The 24,381-nt window shown below is 38.3% G+C and overlaps 1 protein-coding gene across 3 annotated transcripts in view; it reads right to left on the bottom strand.

The window, feature by feature from the left end:
• FBXO34 (F-box protein 34) overlaps positions 1–11,418 on the bottom strand; it is a 41,740-nt gene extending 30,322 nt beyond the window's left edge. For all 3 annotated transcript variants that reach the window (XM_072629284.1, XM_072629286.1, XM_072629285.1), the window contains exon 1: positions 11,300–11,418. The gene's annotated coding sequence lies outside the window, so the exon portion shown is untranslated. The remainder of the gene's footprint in view (positions 1–11,299) is intronic.
• Between the last annotated feature and the right edge of the window lie 12,963 nt (positions 11,419–24,381).

The raw sequence follows: 24,381 nt of genomic DNA, 5'->3' as shown, positions 1-24,381 counted from the left end.
CTAGCAGAGAGCCTTGACACACTCACAGCACTTACCCCCATGAAGATCCAGTAAAAGAGACTGAGTAGTTAGAGACTATAACTTAAGAGAGAGCAGTGTTCTGAAAACTTGGAGAAAAGAGAGAGTAAAGGAGAAGAGGGTTATCAAGAGTGTCAAAGTTGCAGTGAGGTCAGGGGGCATGAGGAATGAGAAAAGGCCATTAGATGTGGCAATGCAATTTGAGAACACTGGTAACCCTAAACAGCCAATTATCGCCTCTCTTCATTCTACTGATGTCAGACATATAAGTAAATACAGAGTACACATTAAGTTACATTAAATTCAAGAGGAAGAGAGCTTTAATAACTGGGCCAATCATGAAAGATCCTGTGAAAGAGGTTTCACTACAGCTATTCTTTGAAGAACGCTAGGTAGAGATTCTAAGAAGGTAGAGGTGAGGAGGAATGCATAACATACGCAAAGACATGAAATGAGTGTACTGAAACAGAGCACATGAAAGGAATTAAAATATAGTAAGACTGGAAAGGTAAATGAGAGCCATGCTATATTAACTAATATACCCAATCTAACTGGGAAGATTTTAAGAGTTGTGCATAATGATTTCATGTTATCTGGCATATGAACTAAATCATTCAGTCCTGAAAAATGGCATGTTAACATAATCTCTAAACAACTACCAGTGATCTTTGAAAGGTTATGCAAAACAACAGAGGTAGTACAGAACTGAAGAATGACAAATATTTTTTTAAGGGAAGAGTATAAAATGTTCCAAATATAGACCAGTGCGCTTGTCTTTTAATTCTTGATACAATTCTAGAGTAAATCATTAAAAAGATGTGCTTTATTTTGACTTCACGGCTCAGGTTAGAGGTTTATAAAAAACTGGTACTCAGAAAGCTAGTGTGAGCACAAACTTTATTATTCTGCAATACCAGCAAGTAGGGAAAGCACATACTAAATGGTGACACAGGGCCAGGGTCACTCACATGAAGGAGACCCATACCGGGGCAAGATGGAGCAGGGGAGCTCGGAGAGAGGGATGTTCTGTGCAGTAAAGTTTTCTATCTTAAAGACAAGCTTGGTTGAGAACAGGTAATCAATCAATCCATAGCATACACGGGAGATGGCATTCCTAATCAGTCAGATATGGTGGGGAAATTCCCCAGTTTGCATGGGTGAAGGAGCTTCCTAATCAGGATGAAAAATTGGGATAAGGGTCTGACTCTACAATCTGAAATTCCAGAAGCAGGAGTCTTGTCCAATCAGAAGCTGTAATCATTATTCTTTTCTTTATTTATTCTGACAAAGGATTAGAATGAGTCAAGGCAATGGTTACATACAGGCTTGTCATTGACTTATGTTTTTAGGACCATTTAATAAGTGACTTCATTTTGGAGTCCTATCACTTATACCACAACATCAAAAAACATTTCAAAAACCACAATTATGACAAGATGCATAGGAAATTTTCTTAAAAAAAAAAAAAAAAGTAGTGCAAGTGGAAAAAACATTTTTTTTACCTAAAATGGAAAAATTTCTACATAAACATCAATGCAGTAAGAAATAGAAAAGACACAATTAAGTGGGAAAAATCTTTGCAAAAATTTGTGATTTTTAATCCTGATGATTCCATGCAGACCTCATATCTGCATGGAAATGATACAAATAAATCAGGGCAGAAGACATTTTCCAATCAAGACTATAGATAGGCAGTATCAAAAAAAGGCGAACTTTCAATAATCATACAAAATGCACCAAATAGTTAAGAAAAACACAAAATTCAAAAAACTCCAGTTACACTTACAACCATCAGATTTTGCAGAGATGAAAAAAAAAAAAGAAAAATAATCGTTGGAGAGGCTTTGGGAAGCCAGGTACATCAATGGACTGGTTGGTGAAGTTAAGAAGTGGCCTGACTATTCTGGAAAACAATTTGCAACTACTGTATACTCTCAAAATCACTAAATTTTGCATTAGAGGAGTAGGATTTAAATCCTGGTTCTGGCACTAACTGCAGGACTGTAAGCAAGTCACAAGCTCTCTATAACTCAATTTTCTCATATATAAGATGAAATTGAAATGCAGGTCTGCTAAAGTGCCTTCCAGCTCTAAATATATGAACCTATAAGAGTAGACAATATCACAAAAAAAACTATCATGCCTATATCAGAAACAAGTTGCCAAGGCCCTTGAAAATTAAAAGTAAGTCATAACCACACAGTCATATGGGGTTTATTTGGAATAATCCCTTTTGGGTGGGGGAAAAGATCCTTGTGAGGAAATTAAGCAGGAAGCTGCACAGGCTTTTTGAAACAAGACTTCTAAAGAACCCTTCCTTGGTGAACGGTAGGAAGTCCTTGTCTTAGAGGTAGAGAAAGGCAAAGGTTAGTAATTGGAATAAAAGGCATGACAAAGAAAAAAGAGACTAAACCCTTGTTGTATCTTCATCCAGAGGCTGCATTATTCAAGTAAATGAGTCCCCCAAAACAGAGGGTTATGGGAAACGATGAAGAACTTTAGAGTGAAAATGACCCTAAAAAGTGCCTATCCTTATCTCTTCATGTCTATTGATCTAAAGATTGTTTCCCCAATCAACATACGATGTGACCACCAACCAACCTGAAGATAGTATCATCTGAGTGGCTCTGATCTTTACACTGGCATTCACTACTGGGAGGTGGATGTGGGAGGTAAAAGGAAATGATCAGTTGGCATACATAAGGAGTTGCTGAATAGGAAGCAAGAGTATATCATTCTCTCCTGGAGATCGTATTTCTACTTTCCAGTTTTCAGAAAAGACACTTATACTCAGATGACCACTCCCTCCTAATATATAACCTCCAGTAAATATCCTTTTCCCCCTAGACTGAGATAAAGGGGCCATTTCTCAAGGGCAATATTTCATCTTTCATTTCCCTTACTTTCTCTTCTCTGTGACTTCTGTTTCTTCCTTGTCCCCAAAAGGGAAGAATGAGACTCCAATGAAATAAACATGAAATCTGAAGAAACTTCTGCTCCTGAACTTTACAAGAGGGCACATCCAAGGCTAAAAGAGTCTTGGTCAGCTCTGGAAATTGTTTATGATGAATATACAAAAGCATCAAACATTCATCACATTTAATTCAAATTAACTTACCAAATGAGCCTTTTTCAGAAAGACAGTTACTACCCTAAAAAAATAAACACTTAGCAAGTCTTCAATAGGGTTTGTACAAACCTAGTACCATTTTGGGTCCAAGTCCTAGGTGTCACTTCATAGCTGCATAATTGTTGGCAAAGCACTTAATTTACTCTTTGAAATTGCTTTCTCGTTGCAGAAATGTATATAATTGTATTTACATTGCCTAATGAATAAGGTAAGTGTAAGAACCAAAGATGATAAAGGATAAGAGTATTTTGTAATCTTTATATAAAGCCTTGTATAAATAGGGGGTTAAAAATTTATAAACAATTTTCCAAAAATGAGTTGTAACTTTCAATTGATGTATGACCATCTCTGTTTTCCATTAAAAATTACATTACAAAAAGAATGAACAAGTTGCCAGAATAACCTCATTTCCTTTTAACATTTTCTTATTAATAAAATTCTTAATTTTTCAATATTTTCCCAAAGTATCTGACAAATTCTCTAATGATAAAATGATAGAAAAGATTGAGAAATACAATTTGATAAATTGAGAATTAGCTGAATTTTTCAGCCAAACCCAAAAAATAATCATTAATGATTTGATATGAACTTCCAACAAGATCTCCACGCTTGAACAAATTTATCAAATTCAAAGATCATACAAAGCTGACAGTTAAATCACTGAATATCAGGGTTAGGATTCAAAATCATAGTTACCATCAAGATCAACCAGGCAGCAAAAGGCACTATGCACCCTTTGATCAAGCAATACCACTACTGGTCTGTATCACAGAGATAAAAAAAAAAGGGAAAAGACTTATTTGAACAAAAATTTATAGTAGCTTTTTATTGTGGCAAAGAATTGAAATTAATTCAAGAAATACCTAAACAAGTTGAAGTATATGATTGTAATGAAATACTATTGTGCTATAAGAAATGACAACAAAGCTGATTTCTGAAAAACCTGGGAAGATTTACATGAACTGATGCAAACTGAAGTGAACAGGAGAACACTGTAACAGCAATACTGTATGATGGTCAACTGTGAATTACTTAATAATTCTCAGCAATACAATGATCTAGGAAAACCCTAAAGGCTTCATAATGAAAAATCCTATTCACCTTCGGAGAAAGAACTGATGAAGTCTGAATGAAGATTGAAGCATACTATTTTGCACTTTATTTTTTGTGGGGGGTTTTTTGTCTGTTTTCTTTCTCAACATGACTAATATGGAAACATGCTTTGCATGATTGCACAAGTATAATCTATATCAAATTGCTTACCATTTCAGGGAGGGAGGAAAGGAGAGAATTTTGGAACTCAAAAAAACCAAAACAAATGTTAAAAACTGTTTTTACATGCAATTGGGAAAAAAACATTAAAAAAATCCAATATATACTAAAAAAAAAATTAACCAACAAAACAATTTAGTACTGCCTAAAAATGGGAGTCAATGGAACAAATTAGATACATTAAATCCAGAAGCAAAGGAATGTAGCTGAATAGAGTTTGATAAACCCAAAGACTACAAACACTGGGGCAAGAACTCAGCTTTCATTAAGAACTACTGGAAAAAAAAAAGAAAGCAGTCTGGTAGAAAACAGACTTAGGCCAATGTCATACTATATTGCCATAGCAAGCTTCAAATCAATAAAAACTACATTTCAAACAAATTAATTAGAAGAGCTGGGAAGGAAATATATTTTGCAGCTATAGTTAGAGACAGACCAAACAAGGGCAAAATACGATCACAGGAGATAAAGTGGACGATTCTAATTACATAAAATGGAAAAGTTTCTGTACAAACCCACCCCCACCCCCCCCACCAATACAATAAGAATTAGAAAAGAAACTTAATTGGTAAATGATTAACTGATAAAGTTCAGTTATCCAAGATATATAAGGAATTGGTCCAAATACAAAACAAGAGCCATTCCACAAATAGATACATGGCTCAAAAGAAAAAAAGGCAAATTATAAAAATGCAAATTTGAACAATTTTGAGGTTTTACCTCAGAATCCATCAGATTGGCAAAGATGACAAAGGACAATGACAAACTCTTGGAGGGGTATGGGATAAGCACACTAATACATTATTAATGAAGATGTGAATTGGTCCAACTATTCTGGAGAGCAATTTGGAAGTTACTAACCTATACATATTCCTTTGGCCCATTGGTACAATTACTAGACTACACCCCAAAGAGATCAATTACAGACAGAAAGGAGACATATGTAAAAAATTATTTAATAGTATTTTTTACGATAGCAAAAGACTGGAAACACAGTGGGTGCCTATAAACTAGAGAACACCTGAGCAATTATTTTATAGGAAGGTCATGGAACTGATACAGAGTGAAATGAACAGAACCAGAACCATTTATATAAAACCTATAACATAATAAAAGAAAATAAAATTGAAAGTGTGATTGAGGCAATAACCAAATACAACTCAAAAAGACAATAAAGCATGTCTCCTAGCACTTGGATTATAGGTTTTGGATTACAGGTATAAAACAAAGTATACATTTCCAAGCATGGATAATGTCTTCAATTAACTATTTTAAAAATGCACAAAAGAAAACAGAAAGATGTTTAGTGGAGAATGCAAATAACTAGCAGAGTAACATACCCACAATAAATTTGAATTATATACCTAAAAAGTTCAATGTGGTGTAAAATCACTGTTTCCTATTTTTCTTTGTATTGGAAAACATTCTTGTCTGTCAAGTTCAGAGAGAAGGAGAGGATGGAGATGGGGAAAGAGGGGGAGACAGAGAGACAGAGGGAGAGAAAAGCATCCCAGATGTAGGGAGGCAATATTCCTGCTATGTACTCTACCAGAGTCAAATCACATCTGAAACCATTCTGGGCACCACACTTTTGGAAGAACGTATCTGGAGACTTTCCAGAAGAAAAGTAACAAAGGTGGAGAGGACCCTGAAATCATGACATATAATGTTTAGAATGGAAGAGAAAAGACTTAGGGATTCAATAACTGCTTTCAAGACTCCATGGAAGAGCATTTAGGCTTGTTCCAATTGGTCCCAGAGGACAGGACAAGGGCACAATGAAAAGGATATGCAAAAAGGAAATTCAGGATAGCTCATGTTAAGACAGTTTTCCTCTTATAAATTAAATCAGAATCATCCAGACCAGAACTAGTGGAAGAAACAAGCTAAAATAAAAGTTTTTACTGGAATAGGAAATCAGTCTTCTAGGTCATGCCATTTTTCATCTTTGTATTCACAGTACCTAGCAAGTGCCTTACACATAACAGATGTTAATATTTATTGAACTGAACACATTGGAGACAAGGGGTTTTAAAGATGCTAAAAAAATAAAGAAGTTTATACTTAAAAATCAGCCTTATAAGCATCAAGAGAGAATGGGATCCATATCATATCTAGCATTCTAGGATAAGGCCAACGCGATCACAGACTTAAAAGTTAGAAGGAACTTCAGAAGTGATCCATTTCAATCCCTTTACAGATGAGGGAACTGAGGCCTATACGTTAAATGACTTGCAATTGTCACATTAGAACTAAGTTGCAGAGAGGGGTTTGAAAACATATCTTTTGCCACCAAATCAGAGAGTTATTCTACTCTACTCTGTTTAAAAAGAATCTTTTCTCTATGACTAGTAGAAATTATAAGAATAGATGGAGGAATAGTATCGACAGCTACATAGATCCTTAGCAGCCTTCACCTCCCCTTCCTCACTTCCTCTAGCCAGAGGTAGGAATGGAGACCACCCTTGGATTTACGCATGAAAAATATGAGGAACATTTGCTTTAGATGGTTAGCTCAGTTCTTAAGATCTCCTAGCCTGGACTTCTTATCCCCTCGTCACTTAATCAATTTGTCTAGACCTCAACCTCTGGTCCACCTTGACTCATGGTCCCCTCCAGCTCCTCTTCATACAACCAAAACAAACTCTAAGTCTTGGTTAGTATTGTTGCTACAAAATTCAGCATGAGAATGATATACCGATAACAGTTAATTTAGGATGGAGAACTCTTCTCACAATTCAAAGCCTACACAAAAAAAGTCTGAAGTAAACCGTGGGGAGCAAACTAAAAAGACATATCTGGTAATGGCAGACTGTTGAGTTAGTATTTATTCAATAAAACTATTGAATTTTTAATCATCACATATTATTGGGTTGTAAAATAACATTACACTAACATATATTGAAAATAATAAATTATTAAAGATGAAAACTGTCAAGAGTACAATTTCCAGATGACTTAAATACATTTCCTTTTGTGTTTTAACAAAGGACTTCAGATTACATACTTGCTGAATTTTGCCTTTATCATATATGATCTAACAGGGAAGGTATTCATTATAACATAATAATTCCCCCCAAGATCTTATTCTAAACATATGTAATTTTTACAAGATGATACAGAATAACATCTCTAAAGATAACCAAGGTCTTCTCACTTTAAAAATGCAAGTTCAAGAATATGAGAATACTCTCCAAAATAAAATGCATGAACCACAATTTTTCATAATCACACACAAACACAAATTAAATATCCTGGTTTATGTCAATAAAAGGATTTTAAGACCCAACCTTTAATATATCACAGACCCTCGTAAGTAGTATTAAAATCTTACACACATTCTTCAGGCTGATTATTAAGCTTTCAGTCTCCAAAAAGATGCCATCTCATTAACCACCATTAGCTTACCAGTTTTGAATGTCCTACCTGCATCAAAATGAAAAAGGATAAAGAACATTTGCCACTTCAGTTGATTGCTGAATTTTCACATTTATAAAGAACTACAATCTGTGTAACATTCCCAAAATTGCATTGCGTAGGTGAAAAATACTGTGAGAGCAGAAATAGACTGTGGAAAATAAAATGTTCTAGAAGAGATGAGTTGTTAAAGTGGCTCTACATTTATCTTGTTACAAAAATATGCAAGTTTACTTTTAGTATATCTGAATCACATTCCCCCTTATCTGAATCACTGTTCCTTATCACATCATATTAGATCATTTTATAATACTTTTCTATTAACTAGCTAATAGTTAACTAACAATTTTTGTTTGGCTGACTACTAAGAAAATACTTGTAATGAGGGTAAACAATTATTTGATAACATAACTAACGTGCTCTGTAATTGACATTTAGTTGCCCCTTCTTTTCATTTCATATTTGAATACCACTAAATAGGATAATTTACATAGGCCCATATTTAAGCATGGGCAACTAGATGGTGCAGTAGACAGAGCACCAGGTCCAGGGTCAGGAAGACCAGTTGGAATACAGCCTCAGACACTTGCTAGTTGTGTAACCCTGGGAAAGTCACTTAACCTTGTTTGACTGTTTCTTCATCTATAAAATGAGCTGGAGAAAGCAATGGGATACTCCAGTACCTTTATCAAGAAAATCCCTAATGGGGTCACAGAGTTGAACATGACTGAACAACAAAAAATATTTAAGCACATTGCACAAACATCACTGGCAAAATGAGGCAAATAGCATGCACCTGTCCTCATTCTCTACAAAAGAAAGTAGGTGGTAGCTCCTACAACACTTATTTTCATACTTGCAACCTTTTCTAAAAACATCAATGATTAAACAGTTTACTGGGATCCAAAGACACATTTTAGCCTCTTCTTTCATCTTTATTTTTACTACTGAATTCCTAAATCTTAAACCCTTCCTCACATGGTTGACTCTTTTAGAGTGTCAAACACAATTATCATTTGACATAACCTGTTTTCTTTATGATTTTCCTATCAAATCAAATACCCCATTTAACTGGGATATAAACAAAGTCTGTCTTCCTCTAAGGACATAAACAAAGTCTGTATTGTTTAAAGTAGTATAGCATTTCTTCATTTCTTTATTGACCAAAAAAAAAGTAAAGTTTATTATCTATCAAGAATAGCAAGTCAAAAACTTCCTTGAGAGCAAAGAATCCATTACTTTTTAGGTGTTCTAGTCTATTACAAAGAGTAAATTAGAAGGCAAGGAAAGGATAAAATTTCCAAGAGCTTACAAAAAGCCAAGATTAGTTAAGAACTGGAAACGGCACCCAAGATTCATATTCAAAGAATTCTCTAATAAACTACTTACACTGAGTTAAGACACCTACTTTTAAAAATATTCTGAAGTGATCAAAGATAATGGTGGAAGAATAGCTATGCTATAGGACATGGAGGAGTTCAAAATGTAAATACTTTCCTATTCCAGTTACCAAATGTATTTGAAAAACGTGTCTAAGTAAAAATACTTTTTGTGAATTCTGAATCCTTCATATTTTAAAGTATTACAAACCAGGATCATTATCATTACCAGTTCAGACAGGAGGCCCCAGGAGTATGCACACAGCCTTACGGAAAGCAAGAAAAGGCTTACTGCAGAGAAAATATCTGTATAAGAAACCCTAAATCACCCAATTTGAGAGGCAAGGATAATAACACAAATAAGTCCTAAAATAATCCAAATATGTCATTTTAACTAATTTTTAACTTCAATGTTTCTGCCACCAAATGCAGTTAGTAGAAAATTTTTTTGAAAGTCATCCCTGTTCACTTTCTATGAGAATTCAGCTAAATTACATCATAGATGCCATTCCCAAGCAAAGCAGTATCTTTAAAGATAAGCTTCAAACTCCTCCCCATCTCAAGTGTTAAGGCTCTCTATACCTATTCTCAATTATCTACAATTTAATTGTCAACATGTTAAGTAAACTAGCAATATCTCCAAAGTAGAATTTACGTGTAAGCTCCTAGAGAACAGGAGCTGTTTCCTCTTAGTACCTGTACTATATTGCAGATATGCACTTAATAAATGTTTGTTAAATGGCATTGTTATGTAGGAGCAAATTGGATAGCAAGAACCCCAAACGACAGTTGAGTAAGTGTATTTCTCTTAATGATTCTTCACATGCATGTACTACAAGTTCAATTCCCAGACAAGGATTTGTACTTCGGATTTTCCCCTCAGCCATTCTACCCAGATTTACCTTTTTTTTTTTGTAGGAACGACAAGTCCAGTCAAGAACCTAGTAGCCACTGCAATAAGCTGTTCAATATAAACTTTGCTTTAAATAAAGTCAAGGAAATTTCGATTTTCTGCACGAAAAGTAAAAATTGCAAAACGGTAACGTCTGCTTCCTTAAACCATATTGGGGGAGAAATCTCCAGCCAACAGATAGGATTCAAACCCATTTGCGAATGAGGGTCCACAGAGGCTGGCATCTCCCTTTATGAAATGAATCCTGACCTCACCTGGGGCCTGCGATGACATCACAATCCATCTCCAGGAAGCCCCAGAAGTCATACAGTCATACAGTCACACAGTCACACAGACACACACAGACACACACACACACACACACAGACACACAGACACACACACACACACACGACTTCATCTCCGCCTGAGGTCAAGAATCCTAAGAAACCTGTACTCAGGTAAACCGGGGGGGGAGGGGAAGAAGGGGGGGAACCTCCACACCGACCCTAGAGGTTAAGGGTAAGGGGAGGAGAGAGGAGAAAGCCGGCAAGGACAATCGCCAGCTTAGCTTCTCCCAAGGTCAGGAAGGGTTCTGGTTCGGTGGCAGGTTAAATCTGGGGGGCCGGGACCCTAACTCCGCAGTGCTCCCGGCTAACCACCACAACACCTCCCCTTCCCCCCCAAAAGGAGGGCCCTGCTTACTCCCAGGAGGGCGTGTGAGCCACGCAGGACAGCCCCCGTCCTCCGGCCTAGCCCGGGTCGCGGACTCCCTCATCCCCCCCAATCTCGGGGCCAATCCCACCCCTCCCCCACACGTTCACGTTCACGTCCACGGGGGTGGCGGACGCTACTCCAGTAGTGGCTGCACGAGCGGCCCGAAGAGGAGCGAGGGCACGCGGGACTGGGGGAGGGGGAGGAGGAGGAGGAGGAGGAGGAGGAAGAGGAGGAGGAGGAGGAGGAGGAGGAGGAGGAAGAGGAGGAGAAGGGGAAGGGCTCCCCACCCGGGAGAAGGAGAAGGAGAAGGAGAAGGAGAAAGGGCGGGCGGTCAGCCGCTTCCTCCTCCCCGCCCAAGCCCCGACGAAGGTGGAGGCGGGAAGAGCGCTCCCGGGCAGGGGACTTTCGGACCCGCGCGCACCGCCCCCCCCCCCACCTCGACCTCCTCCCAACTCCATGACCTTCTTCCTTTACCTAGAAGCGGTGCAACCAGGAAGTACGAGGTGGTGGCGGTGGCGACGGCGGCATCGGAAGGCCTCTTGCCCTCTCCCCCCCAACCCGGACGCCGCTGGGAGCGAGCGCCCAGCACAGCTCGGGAAAGCCCGACGCTCGCCCCCGAAACCTAAAATCCCGTGTCGTCATGCGCCGGACCAATCGGATGGAAGGAAGGAGGCGTGGCTTCGGAGCAGCGAGGCCGCAGCGCCCCCTGCCGGACCCGAAGAACCTCCGGGGCGGGGGCGGGGGGGAGGGGGAGCTGGAGAGGGGAGAACGTCTTAACTGGGGCCACGCCACCCCACGATGAAAGGAAGTCTTTCCCCAGGGGAAGAAGAAAACAGATGCCAAACCTGTGCAGAAGGGAACCTTTACGAGAAGTGACGGATTCCGTATTTATTCAGCTTGAGTCGTGACTGCTTAGGTGGAGGAGGAGGAGGAGGGAAAGGGAGAGGAAGAAACCTTTCTGTTGCCAAGAACTTTCAGGCAGCCTTCTGGGGGTGATCCGCAGAGGAGGCTTCCTAGAGCGCCCCACCAAAAAGAATCACAAGATCGTTTATTTAGTACTGGTCACCCTGGCCGGCACTGGGTCAGTAAAGGATGCTTTAAGCTCCTGCTCTGGTGTGCAGTGTGGGCTGGGGGTAAACAGCAAGGGAAGGACAGCCCTGCCCTCAACGTGCGCAGTCTTTTGCTGGACTCAGTGTCAGGAAAATCTCCATTCAAATCCTGCCACAGGCACTAGGTGCATGACTCTAAGCCAGGCGGGGGAACCTGCAGTCTTGAAGCCACATGCCCATCCCTGCTCTGAGCAAAGTCATGTCACCTCTCATCTGTAAAACCGGGATAATGATAGCACTTACTTTATAAGGTTGTTATCAAGAGCAAATGAGATGATGACATTTAGAAAGCTCCTTGGGAACATGGAAAGCACTGTATAAATGCTATTGTTCCACGTATACAGAAATATTTATAGCAGCTCTCTTTGTAGTGGCCAAAAACTAGAAATCTAGGGGATGCCCATCAGTTGGGGAAAGGCTGAACAAGTGTGGTATATGAATGTAATAGAATACTATTGTGCTATAAGAAATGATGACCAGGAAGACTTCAGAGAATCCTGGAAAGACTTATATAACCTGATCCTGAGTGAAAGGAGCAGAAGCAGAAGAACTTTGTACACAGTAACAACCACAGTGTGCAAGGAATTGTTCTGGTGGACTTAGCTCTTCACAGCAATGCAAGGACCTAAAAAATTCCCAATGGACTCAAGGCAAAATGCCTTCCACATTCAGAAAAAGAACTATGGCACTGGATCACAGAATGAAGCAGACTATTTTCACTTGTGTTTTGTTTTGTTTTCATGGTGTCTCTCATTCATTTTAATTCTTCTATGCAACATGAAATGTATTTGGTAAGAATGTATGTGTAGAACCCATATAAGATTGCATGCCATTTTGGGGAGGGAGAGGGGAGGAAGGGGGAGAAAAATCTAAGATTTATGGAAGTGATTGTATAAAACAGAAAACAAATAAATTAATTTAAAAAAAGCAGAGAAAAAAATGATATTGTTTTGATATCACTGGGTTGTGGCTACCTATATTTATTTCTTTGTAATGCTCCTCACCATGGGGCCCCAGCTGCTCGGGAGAACCTGTGACATATGCCCTCCCTCCCCATCCCTGCCAAATTGAACGTGTGTGTGTATATGTGTGTGTGTGTGTGGTGATAGAAGGGTGCATTTTGGTCTGGAGACTGGGAGCTGCTGGAGGCCTGGAGGAATGAGAGACTCTAGGTCAGAACTCAAGCTACAGAGACCTGAGATAGGTGAGTTCTTAGGGGCATCGACTAGTGTGGGGTATGTTATCTTGGCCTAATAGATTGACAAAGAAATAATCATTCCAGTTTAGTGAATGCAAAAGATCATCAAAGAAGGCTTTTTTGTGTGTACTTGGAGGCAGGAAGACCTGAGTTCAAATACTGTCTCAGAATTTAGTTTTGTGACCATAGGCAAGTGACCAAATCATTCTGAGCCTCTGGAAATTCTCTTAAGACTTCAAATTTTAATACGTTTAATATGAAAGTTTATGTGGAGCCTATATCATATTGCAAGCTGTCTGGGGGAGGGGAAGGGAGGAAGGGGGAGAAAATTTAAAACTCAAAAGCTTGTGGAACTGAATATTGTAAACTAAAAATAAATTAATTTTTTTAAAAGACTATAAATTTTAGGTGGGTTGAAATGAATGGAGGGAGTCCCAACACCCCAAAATCATGGAATTCTAACTTATTTTCCCCAGGAAGTTAGGTGACTTGCCCAAGATCACCCAGCTAATAAATGTTAGAGGCTGAATTTAAACTCAGGTCCTCTTACCCCCAAGAACAGTGCTCTATCCACTGCACCATGTAGTTGCACCAGAACTCTATTGAAACATACAGATTATATATGTTAAATTATACTCTTACTATAGTATACATATTTGCTATATTATGATTATATGATAACAGTAACTAATATTTATATCGCACTTAAAGACTTGCAAAGCATCTTTGCACATTTGATTGTCACAACAACCCTGGGCTATTATTACTTCATTTGATGGATGAGGAAATTCAGGCAGACAAAGGTTATAGTCAAACAGTTAGCGTTTTGACGTCAGATTTTTCTGACTTCAAGTCTAGCAGCACTCTGTCCACTGTGCCATCTAGCTGCTTCCCAAGAAATAGCATGAGGTAGTGAGTGAATTAAGCTGTTCTTAACTGTCCGGAAGATCCTGTTCAGATCCTATTGGCACTTACTGACTCTGAGTGAGTCATTTAATCTCATAATCCAAACAATTCAAGTGCTCTAATATGCAAAGCATCTGCACTGGTGGAGGGAACTTTCTCAGATTTTCCCCTTGCACCAATAAAATCACAAATCAAATCTTGAAAACAAACAAACAAAACCTTTCATCCAGAATCCCCACCACCAAGTCCTAGATCTATTTTATTTTTTTAAGGTCCAATTGAAATGACAATCCCTTCAAAACACCTTCTCTATGGATTTTCCCCATCACCAAGCTGGAATGTATTTCTCACCAAATCTCATAGTATTTTTAATTCACTTACAATTTTGTAGAATTTTAAGCTATAACCTTTAGAGATCACTTAGTCCAACCTTCTCATTTTATTACTAAGGAAACTGAACCAAGTATCCTAATTTATATTATATTTATATGTATTATTTGTAGTATGTTGTATATTGTATCACATATGTCTTATTTCTCCCTTCTAGATTGCAAACCCTTGGAGGGCAGGAATACAATCTCTCTTATCTTGGTGATAAATCAACACTGTACTACACATAGTATGCTGCATAAGAAACATTGAGTAACAAAATAACCACTTCTATCAGGTTGGCTAACATGACAAAATAGGAAAATGATAAATATTGGAGAAAATATAGGAAAATTGGAACACTAACGCATTGTTAGTGGAGTTGTGAACAGATCCAACCATTCTGGAGGACAATTTGAAACTATGCCTAAAGGGCTATAAAAATGTGTGTGTGGGATGATCCCCTTAATAAAATTAATAAAATTGACCAAAGGAGTAAAAAGGAAAGATATTTATTCAGCTTTCTCAAGAAAGGGTACTCTCACCTGTGCTCAAGATGGCAATGGCCAAGGAGGGCAAGAGTATGCCATGCACAGCAGTTTTTATAGACCCTGACCACAATACCCCCTCCCTAACCCCTTTCCTCTTAGACCATTGGTGGGGCCTTGAGGGTACAATCTATCCATGGAAAATCTATCCCAACAATAAAGAATGTGTACAAGAGTAATTTTTAGAAAAAGGGGAGAATATGGGAGTGAGCAACTCCTGTTCAAGGACTGTCACATAACATGGAATAATTGTCTAGAAAAGGAGATAAGGGAGTGAGTAAAGCTAGTCTGGGAGTAAACAAAAAGTAGTCTCTGTCAAGGACTGTCTCATAACATGAAAAGAATTTTTTAAAAAAAACAAAATTTCTATTGTTCAGTTTCTCAGAGCTGGCTGAGAGAAAACAGGTTGACGTAAGGGGCTCCTGAGAGGTCTTTACTAAATAGACCTACTCTATTCACTGAGGGGTCTTTACTAAATATACCTGTTCCATTCAATCCCTCCTTTTTTTTTTTGTCTCTTCACTCGGGTATGAGGCTGATTGACACATTGATAAATTACAAGGGGCGGGGGGAGCAGTTCCTTTCATGAGACTTCACTAAGGAGTCAATAACAGGCTCCAGTCATTACATAAATATACTAAATAGGGAGCCAAGATGGCAGAGTAGAAAGATGCACATACTCTAGCTCTTCTCCCACAGACCATAAAATTCCTGTAAAAAATGACTCTAAACCAATTCTAGAGCAGCAGAAGTCACAAGACAACAGAGTGAAAGAGATTTCCAACCCAAGGTAGCCTGGAAAGGAAAGGACTATCACCATGGGACATGAAGTGGAGCACACTCCACAGAACCCAGCCCAGCCTTGGCCATGCAGCACCAGCAGAAACAGGACTGGAACAGGTCTTAGGGACAGAATCCCCAGGAGAAGCTGTGGTTCTCAGATCCCTCAATCCACAAATGCCAAAGACAGCTTCAAAGATCAGTGAGAAAGCTTTTTTACCTGAGTGAGAAGGGCACAAGGTCATCCCCTAGCCCTGGCCCCAGGCGGCAGCTGCAGCAGTAGCAGCAACGTCCATTTTTGGAGCCCTCGGCCTAAAGCCCCTGGGGGAATGGAGCTGCTGATCTGGGTCTCAGCCCTGAGTGGGGGCCCAGGGGTGAGGAAGAATACTGACTGGCAAGGTGGAGATGGTGGAGGCTCTGGAAAGGAAATTCTACTTGCAGATCCTGAGCAGAAAAGCTTTGGTAGCTCCTGGACCAGAGTGCAGGCCAGGAGAGGACTAAACTCCTTTCCCTTGATTGTGCCACCTTGGAGGAACTGAGAACTTATAGGTCCCCAGAGTGTACCCACTCTTGACAAAGGACTCAAAAGTCAAGTAATTGGCTGAGAAAATGCCCAAAAAAGGGGAAAAAATAAGACTATAGAAGGTTACTTTCTTGATGAACAGGTATTTTCTTCCATCCTTTTGGATGAGGAAGAACAATGCATACCATCAGAGGAAGACATAAAAGTGAAGACTTCTGCATCCAAAACCTTCAAAATAAATATGCAATGGTCTCAGGCCATGGAAGAACTCAAAAAGGAGTTTGAAAACGAAGTAAGAGAGGTGGAGGAAAAATTGGGAAGAGAAATGAGAGCCATGCAAGAAAATCATGAAAAGCAAGTCAACAGCTTGCTAAAGGAGACCCAGAAAAATGCTGAAGAAAATAACACCTTTAAACATAGGCTAACTGATTTGGCAAAAGAGGTCCAAAAAGCCAATGAGGAGAAGAATGCTTTAAAAACCAGAATTAGCCAAATGGAAAAGGAGGTTCCAAAGCTCACTGAAGAAAATAGTTCTCTAAAAATTAGAATGAAGCAGATGAGGGGTTTTAGAAGGGAGGGCAGATTGGTGGAAGGAGTAATCAGAATGTTTGGCATTTTGGGGTGGGAGAGAGGGGATAGATGGGGAGAAAATTTGGAACTCAAAATTTTGTGGAAATGAATGTTGAAAATGAAGAACAAATAAGCATAAAAAAGAAAATATATATACTAAATAATCATTGTTAACACAGTATATATCACATCATAAAATAATTCCAGCTTCAGGTCATGTGGTGCTTCTTCCAGCAGTCTTCAGCACAGCATCTCAGCATCTTCTTTCTTTCATCTTCTTGTAGAAATCCAGATGTCCATTCTCCTACAAAACTGAACTTAATACAATACAATTTTAGATAACCATTCCTGAGCTCTTACAAGATCAAAATTGGAACTTTGGTCAATTGTCATGTTTAAGAAATTCACATTAACCAACTGAGACCAAATAATAACTATATATGCTAACCTCACAAGCCTTTGTCCTGATTAAAGGACTATAACTTATTGTTGGTCTAAAATCCTAAGTGTAATAGCTTAAATTTTGGACTTAATCTCAGATATTCCCCTAGCAACAATCTACTATTTAATAGATCTGGTATTATGCTTACAAAACTTCTGATCATAGGAAATTGCCATTAAGAGTAGGGACATTTCAGGGGAACATCTCCCTAACTTCATGTCAATCCCAGGCAGGAGCAAATTGTCAACTGGCATCCAGTCAGACTTAAAGTCTTCCAGGTGTCAATGGGGAAATTGAGTCAGGAAAATCTTACCTCTGCCCAGGCTGAACAGTTGTTTCCCCAACCTTCCTATGAGCTCACCCTTGCAGTTCATATCAGCATCTCACAGGCTCACTGGCATCATGGATCAATGGTTCAGATGGTCTTTCTTGCTAACCATACCTGGAATTAGACTCAGAAGAATCGTCAGTTGATAGTCTCATAAAATCTTAACATAGCAAGCTCCAATAATCAGTTTTCAGATCTGACTATAATTTCATATTGGCTAAGGAACATCTTTTGAAGCAAGTCTTAAATGGCTTGCATACCTTTCCATACTTGTTCTAGTTCCTGATTAAATAGCAATCAAAATCAAATTTACCATTAAAACCATGTTATTGATCTAAATTTACATCTGTTTCCCAAGCTTCTCTATACCTTTATAACCCTGCTCAGTCTAAAAGAATGAGCTACACATACAATAAGTTCAAGCACTAATTTCAACTTATGTTCATGAAATGAATTCAAATAAAAACAGAAACATTTAATTTTCATTAGTGCCAAATATTACCAGACATTACCTGTCTCTAAGAAACTGCACAAATTCTTTTCCTCTAATTAAAGATGTCTCTGATTTAGTCTCAATAATTTGATTCAGTCATTTGTTTTAATACAAATTGCCTTCCAAGTTGGGACCTTTGTCCCTTACTCCAAAGGAGTTTTAGTCCCATTTGTCTAAAAGGGCCCTGAAAAAACCTTGCATTGAAAACTCCTTAGATTTCTCTACTTGATCTGGCTCTCTAGAGGCTCACAAACTTTTACTCATCTACCCAATTAATTGAAAACAGCAAGATTCCACTACTTGCCTTGTGCTTGCATCTTAAACTATCTACTTTGATTATAGAAACGTGCCATGAAGATGAAAAGCAAAAATTCAATTAGATCTCAACTCCACTTTATAACCAGACTCAGAAATAGTCAATCACTAGAGATCGTTGCTTTGCATATTCAAATTCTCGTCAAAGCAAGTTCTTTATACAATCTCCTCAGCTGCTAGCTACTTTTTGACTAGCCTGAGGACTACTCCTTTACACACACACACACACACACACACACACACACACACATACACACACACACACACACATACAATATACCAGCTTTAGGTTTTAACATTAGAACTATAAACAGCAAACTTACAATTTTCATAAGTGGTAACCAAAAAGCTGTGAACGCAAACAATAAACCTCAGATGATATCAATTGCATTTTCATATCATATATAAAAAAAATTATTGAGAGAGATGGGCTCTCTTAACAAGAGCAGACAGCCACTGGTTGGTTTCTCCATCCTGATCCATCCCCCTTCACCCTCTGTCCACAGCTGTGGCTATGAGTTGAACCTAGATACTTCAGGCTATAATTTTTCTACTAGAAGCAGACACTTCCTTCATGGGAAAAAAAAAATCTCTGAGGGCCCTGTGGAGATAGGAAGTCCCACTCTTATGAGGGAGGGGCTGGGGAATGCTGCGTGGACCAGATTAGCCTGCAAGGTCAAGGGATCAGGGTGGCAGGGGGAAAGATCTGCTGAAGAAGAGTAGGGGTCAAAGGGGAGATTCTCCAGAGAGTTCAATGGGAGCAAGGCCTGAGGCCTAAGTGGGTGTCACCTCAGGAGGAGGAGGTGCAGAGGGTCACACCTCAGCAAGCCCTGTGGCTGTGTCAGGGGAGAGGGAGAGGGCCAAAGCTGGTTGACTCTCATTGTTCATTTGGGGGTGAAATTCTAGCTATGAGCATCTTACAATCTCTCGTGAGAACAACGTTCTGAGAGCTTGACAAGGGCCATTATGTAGGAAACTTCTACCCATTTTCCTTCTAGGCTCACAGTACAATTCTAACTGTAAGAGAGTATTTATTTTTAAAGTCCCAAAAATGGGCCATGCTTTATGGCCCTCTAGGCAATACTGAGGCCAAACAGTGTTGCAAAAGAACACAAACTTTTTCTTTTAAGTTCTTTAGAGAAACCAAATTTTTCTCAATTTTATAAAAGATGAACTTTTGGGAACTGAACAAATTAACTCACAAATACAAATTGGGTAGGCCTTCCAAAATTCATACAAAAGATTTTACAAAGCATTTCTTCATACAAAAAATATCTTCCTCTTTTAAGAACAGTTTACAATTTATCACAGGACCTTCATGAATCTAATTGGCAAAAATTACAAAAGATCTAAAAACCAAAGCCTTTTCACATTTGCCCATAAGTTTCCTTTTACAAACATACTTTTGTAAATGCTTGATTTGTAGCAAAAACAATTTTAGTTAAAACTTCCTTCTTAGCAGCTAAACTTTTTTAACACACTTAATATATCCTTAGATGGAACAGGCTTGAAAATCACACCCATATATAAAAACATATGTATTTTTTTTTTTAAGGATCCTCACTTTCTCAATAGGAATTCTGCAGCACAGAAACTCTTACACAGAATTCATAACAGCTTTTTTTTAACCAATTCCATCATTAATTTAACAATTTCATTCCTAATATAACAACATTCAGATTTACTTAAAAATTTAAAACTATTTAAGTTTACTTAAAACTTACAAAAAAACCATTAACCCATTCATGTGAATGCATTTCCACGTTACCTTGCACAGTAATTCATCTCTTTACTACCACGTGTGCATACCCTTATCAACTGATCAGATAGAGTCATCTCCAATTTGATTGAGCTATTAATTACTAAATCAAGTTACATGATTTTTCTGTCTTCTTAAAATACTTCCTCATACCCTCACCACTTACTGATACCATCTGGAACTGACACAAACGTCCAGAACAACTATCTAGAGAGAAGAGGGGTTTGAATGACCCCCATTTATTCCCAAACCTTCTCTGCTTTCCATATTATCAATCATACTTTATTCATCTTTCCAAATCTCTCAATCCCATTACTCAGATTATCCAGCTTTCCAATCACAATAATTGTCTGTAGGTTTTTCAATCAAGTTACAAATTTTCATTTTCTCAACATATCCAAATCTTCTGAACTAATATGGGGAAAAGAGTGACTGAAGCCACATGAGCCCATTGTTCCCCCATCTCTCATTTTTCTTTGCACCATTTTTTTTCTGCCTTTACTCAGACTACCTTTATTCTCCTTTATATTTCAAATAAAGATAAAATACCTAACAATTTTGTCCTACCCCAAACCTTAAAAATTAGAGGGAGTTAAATGTCTAACAATTTACATACCAAGAAAGCCACATTTCTTCCCCTCCCCCTCTGCAAAAAATAAAATAAAATAAAACCCTTTTTCCTTATCCTAAAGTGATCACTTAAAAGAAAAAACAGAAAAACCTCTTCTTATTATTTATTTTTCCACCTTAAACACATTATCTGGTATCAGATAACATATATAGAAAGTACCAACTTTAGCTTCAAGATCTAATTAAACCAAAATTCAAAATTCTTAGCCCTTCTTCTAAGTTGCCTGCTTGAGATTTTTTGCTAATCTTCCACTTACTTCCACCAGACTTTAATAAATTCTAAGCTATCTTAAACATTAAATTAAGAGTGACACATTTCTCCTATTCACAATTCCAAATTCAACCAGAATGAATTCAATTACCTTTCTGTTGTGTTCCATTACACAAAAATTTTTCCTTTGGATGAGGCAGGAAATGGTCAAATGCTTGTTAGCCTGCCTTTCTTTGGTCTGAGAGAAGAAGACAAATTCCCTCCCTCCTTCCCTGTCCCTGCATCAAAAAAATAAATGTTGATTAAATGAATTCAGACAAGCACAATTAAATGTTTAAGGCACTAGCCTTAAAAAAAAATATGAATAATGGCACAATCCTTTCTCTCAAGAAACTTACAATCTACTTGCCCAGAGAAGTATGTGAGATACATGCATGTTAAGCTTGTTATAAGATAGAATGTGTTCAGAACAACAAAGAGGTCTGGACAAAATGCTATATCTGAGGGCATCATTTTTAGCTAGAAAAATCAACATGGCTCCATTAAAGAGTTGGCACCTGGGCTAGAACTTGAATAAAGATGTCTACAGGTGTGAGTATGCACACATATATGTATGTGTGTGTCTATCATACACATACACACATACACATATATGTGTGTGTGTATACACACACACACACACACACACACACACACACATACCAGACCTACAGGAATTCGGGAAATGGTAAGATAAGTTAAAGAACAACTACTTGTCTAATTTGCCTGCAATATATAGTGCATATAAGGGAAGTAGAATTAATTGACCAAAACCGGATTTATCTCCCCTTTTAAATCTGCATCCTTCCCAAAATTCCCTCTTTCTGGTTTAGGCACCCCAGCTTGCATCCTCCATTCTTCAGTTTCCCAAGTCTTGTCAGCTCTTATCTCTAAAACACCTTTTACTTCCATTGTCTTCTTTCCATTCACACAGGACACCACTTTCAGGCCCTCATCTCACCTACTGTAATCTCTTGATTTGTCATCTTGTTTCCAGCCCCTCCCTTCTGTAATCCATCCACCTTGAAGCTGCCAAAATACTTTTCCTCAGTTGATAAATCTGATCCAGTCACCTACTTATTTAACAATTTCCTTCTTGCTTCAATCTCCTTCAGTCTCTAGGACAGACTCATTTTAGCATTTTCAAAGCCCTTTTCAGCCTGGATCCAGTTTGCCTTTCCAGACTAATTTCACTCTACCCCCATTCACATACTCTACATTCCAGCCAAACTGACCTCCTTGCACTTCCCTGATTTCACCATTCTATCTCCTACCTTTACACAGGTTATCCAGCATCTCTGTCATCTACTGCCTTATTACCTCGATCTCTTAAAATCCTTACTTAACTTCCTTCAAGGCTTGACATTCTATGGTACTGAGAAGTCTTTATTGATCCCATTAGTTATTAATACTCTTTCCCACAAAAATTTGTTTTCATTTTTTAAATTTATGGAATGAGATGAGCATTTCCACAACATAGTACAATAAAAAGATGATTGTACAAGAAACTGCAGATCTACTATGTACAATTTGCTATCCCTTTCAAATATACAACAAAATTATCATGTAAATTTATTTTTTTTGTTTTTTCTTCCCTTCCCCCTCCCAGAGATGGCTACCATTAGACACAAATAGATATATAAATGTATATATATATATATATGTGTGTGTGTGTGTGTGTGTGTGTGTGTGTGTGTGTATGTGTGTGTGTGTGTGTGTATGTAAAAGTATTCTACACATACTTCTATATATCACTTCTTTCTCTGGATACATAGAAATCATCTTTCTTCATATGTCCTTTATAGTTAATTTGTACATTTATTTTGAAATTATTTATGTAAACATACTACTCTTTCATCATAGTTTTGTGTCGCCAGTGCCTAGCATAATACCTTGCATATAATATGCATCTAATAAAATATTTGTGCAATCCAATTAAAAGACCAGGCTGATGAGATTGTATTGCTTCCTCAGGAAAGACTTCCCATAGAATGTGACACCTTCATTGAACCCTGAAGGAAGCTGAAAGTTAGGAAGATTATTCAGGCAAATTTGTAATTGAAGTAATGAGGGCTGGGATCAGAGAAACAATTTAGGAGTCTCCTAGGCATAAGTGTAGAAATGAACAATGCAACTCATAATGCTAAGGTAAACAAACCCACTCACCCACCCCCAAGACCACAGATTCCCTCCCTCCCCTTCCTCACTCTCGTCTGCTTTTGAGGTTACTGTTTGTTCCTCTAGAGGGTCATTGATGTCCCCTTGGGAGGTATCATCGGGCTATGATGTGAGTTGCCTTCTTCACTGAGTTGGGTCTTGCATCTCTGCAACCCTAGGGCTTCTCCTGAGCTGATCTCTGCTGTTCTCTGTTCATGTGTGTTGCTTTTCCCTGAATTTTATCTCTAACCGCTGAGATCTGGCTCATTTAACTAATGTGACCCCAAATATTTCTTAGTTCTTTAGCCCTTCCAGATCCCATCCAGCAAACCAGAGAAACTTAAGCATTTAAGTCTGTCATTTGAACTGAACTTATGCTCTTTAACTGATCTCCTTCAGTGTAAAATCTTATTTGAGTTATACTTGGAAAATTCCTTTTAACTCCCTTTATTCCCTAGATTGCTAGATTGTGTCCTTCTAAATCATCCTGGGGATTTCATTAAGCAAAACTGTAAAGGATCTGGGTAGAGCTGTGGTGATAAGATTCATTTTGACTCCCATGAAAAGGGAGAGGGGGGAACAAGGTCCACCTACGTCCTTTAAAAAAAAATAACAATCTAGAAGCAGGGAACTATGTGGAACTGATGAGGTCGATAGGCTTTGCTCAACTCATCCCTCCACCCCACCAAGCCAAGTCACTGTACTTTCTACCTTACATGAATGAAAGGTATTAGCACTAAGCACAGTCCTGTCTATCCTTACTAGAGTATGCTTGCTTCAAATGAATTGGTGTGTACCAAACATAATTGCAACAAATTGCATTGATATGATAGATACATGGCAAACAATGGAAAAAAACTTCATTAAGTACACAATAAAACATAACAAAATGATACAAGGTTGCAGATACAGAGCCATATGGGATGAAGCAAAAAGACCAGCTGGGATGTTTTGAAGTCAGAGAAGGAGTCTTTGAACAAAAACACCAGACACCCTAAGTAATAGAAAAGAATCATAAACATTACCAGGTTATTCAAACATAACAGCTATATACCAAAGGATGATATTGTTAATTATGCCACATGAAGAGGCCTCGTCATTGGATATCAGTCATCATTTTGAAAATCAGTTTACTTTATCGTACTTTAGGTGCAGCTACAGATTCAATTCAACAAACAT

This window comes from Notamacropus eugenii, chromosome 1 (assembly GCF_028372415.1).
Source record: "Notamacropus eugenii isolate mMacEug1 chromosome 1, mMacEug1.pri_v2, whole genome shotgun sequence".
Classification (NCBI taxonomy): domain Eukaryota; kingdom Metazoa; phylum Chordata; class Mammalia; order Diprotodontia; family Macropodidae; genus Notamacropus; species Notamacropus eugenii.
This window is presented reverse-complemented; position numbering and strand designations above follow the sequence as displayed.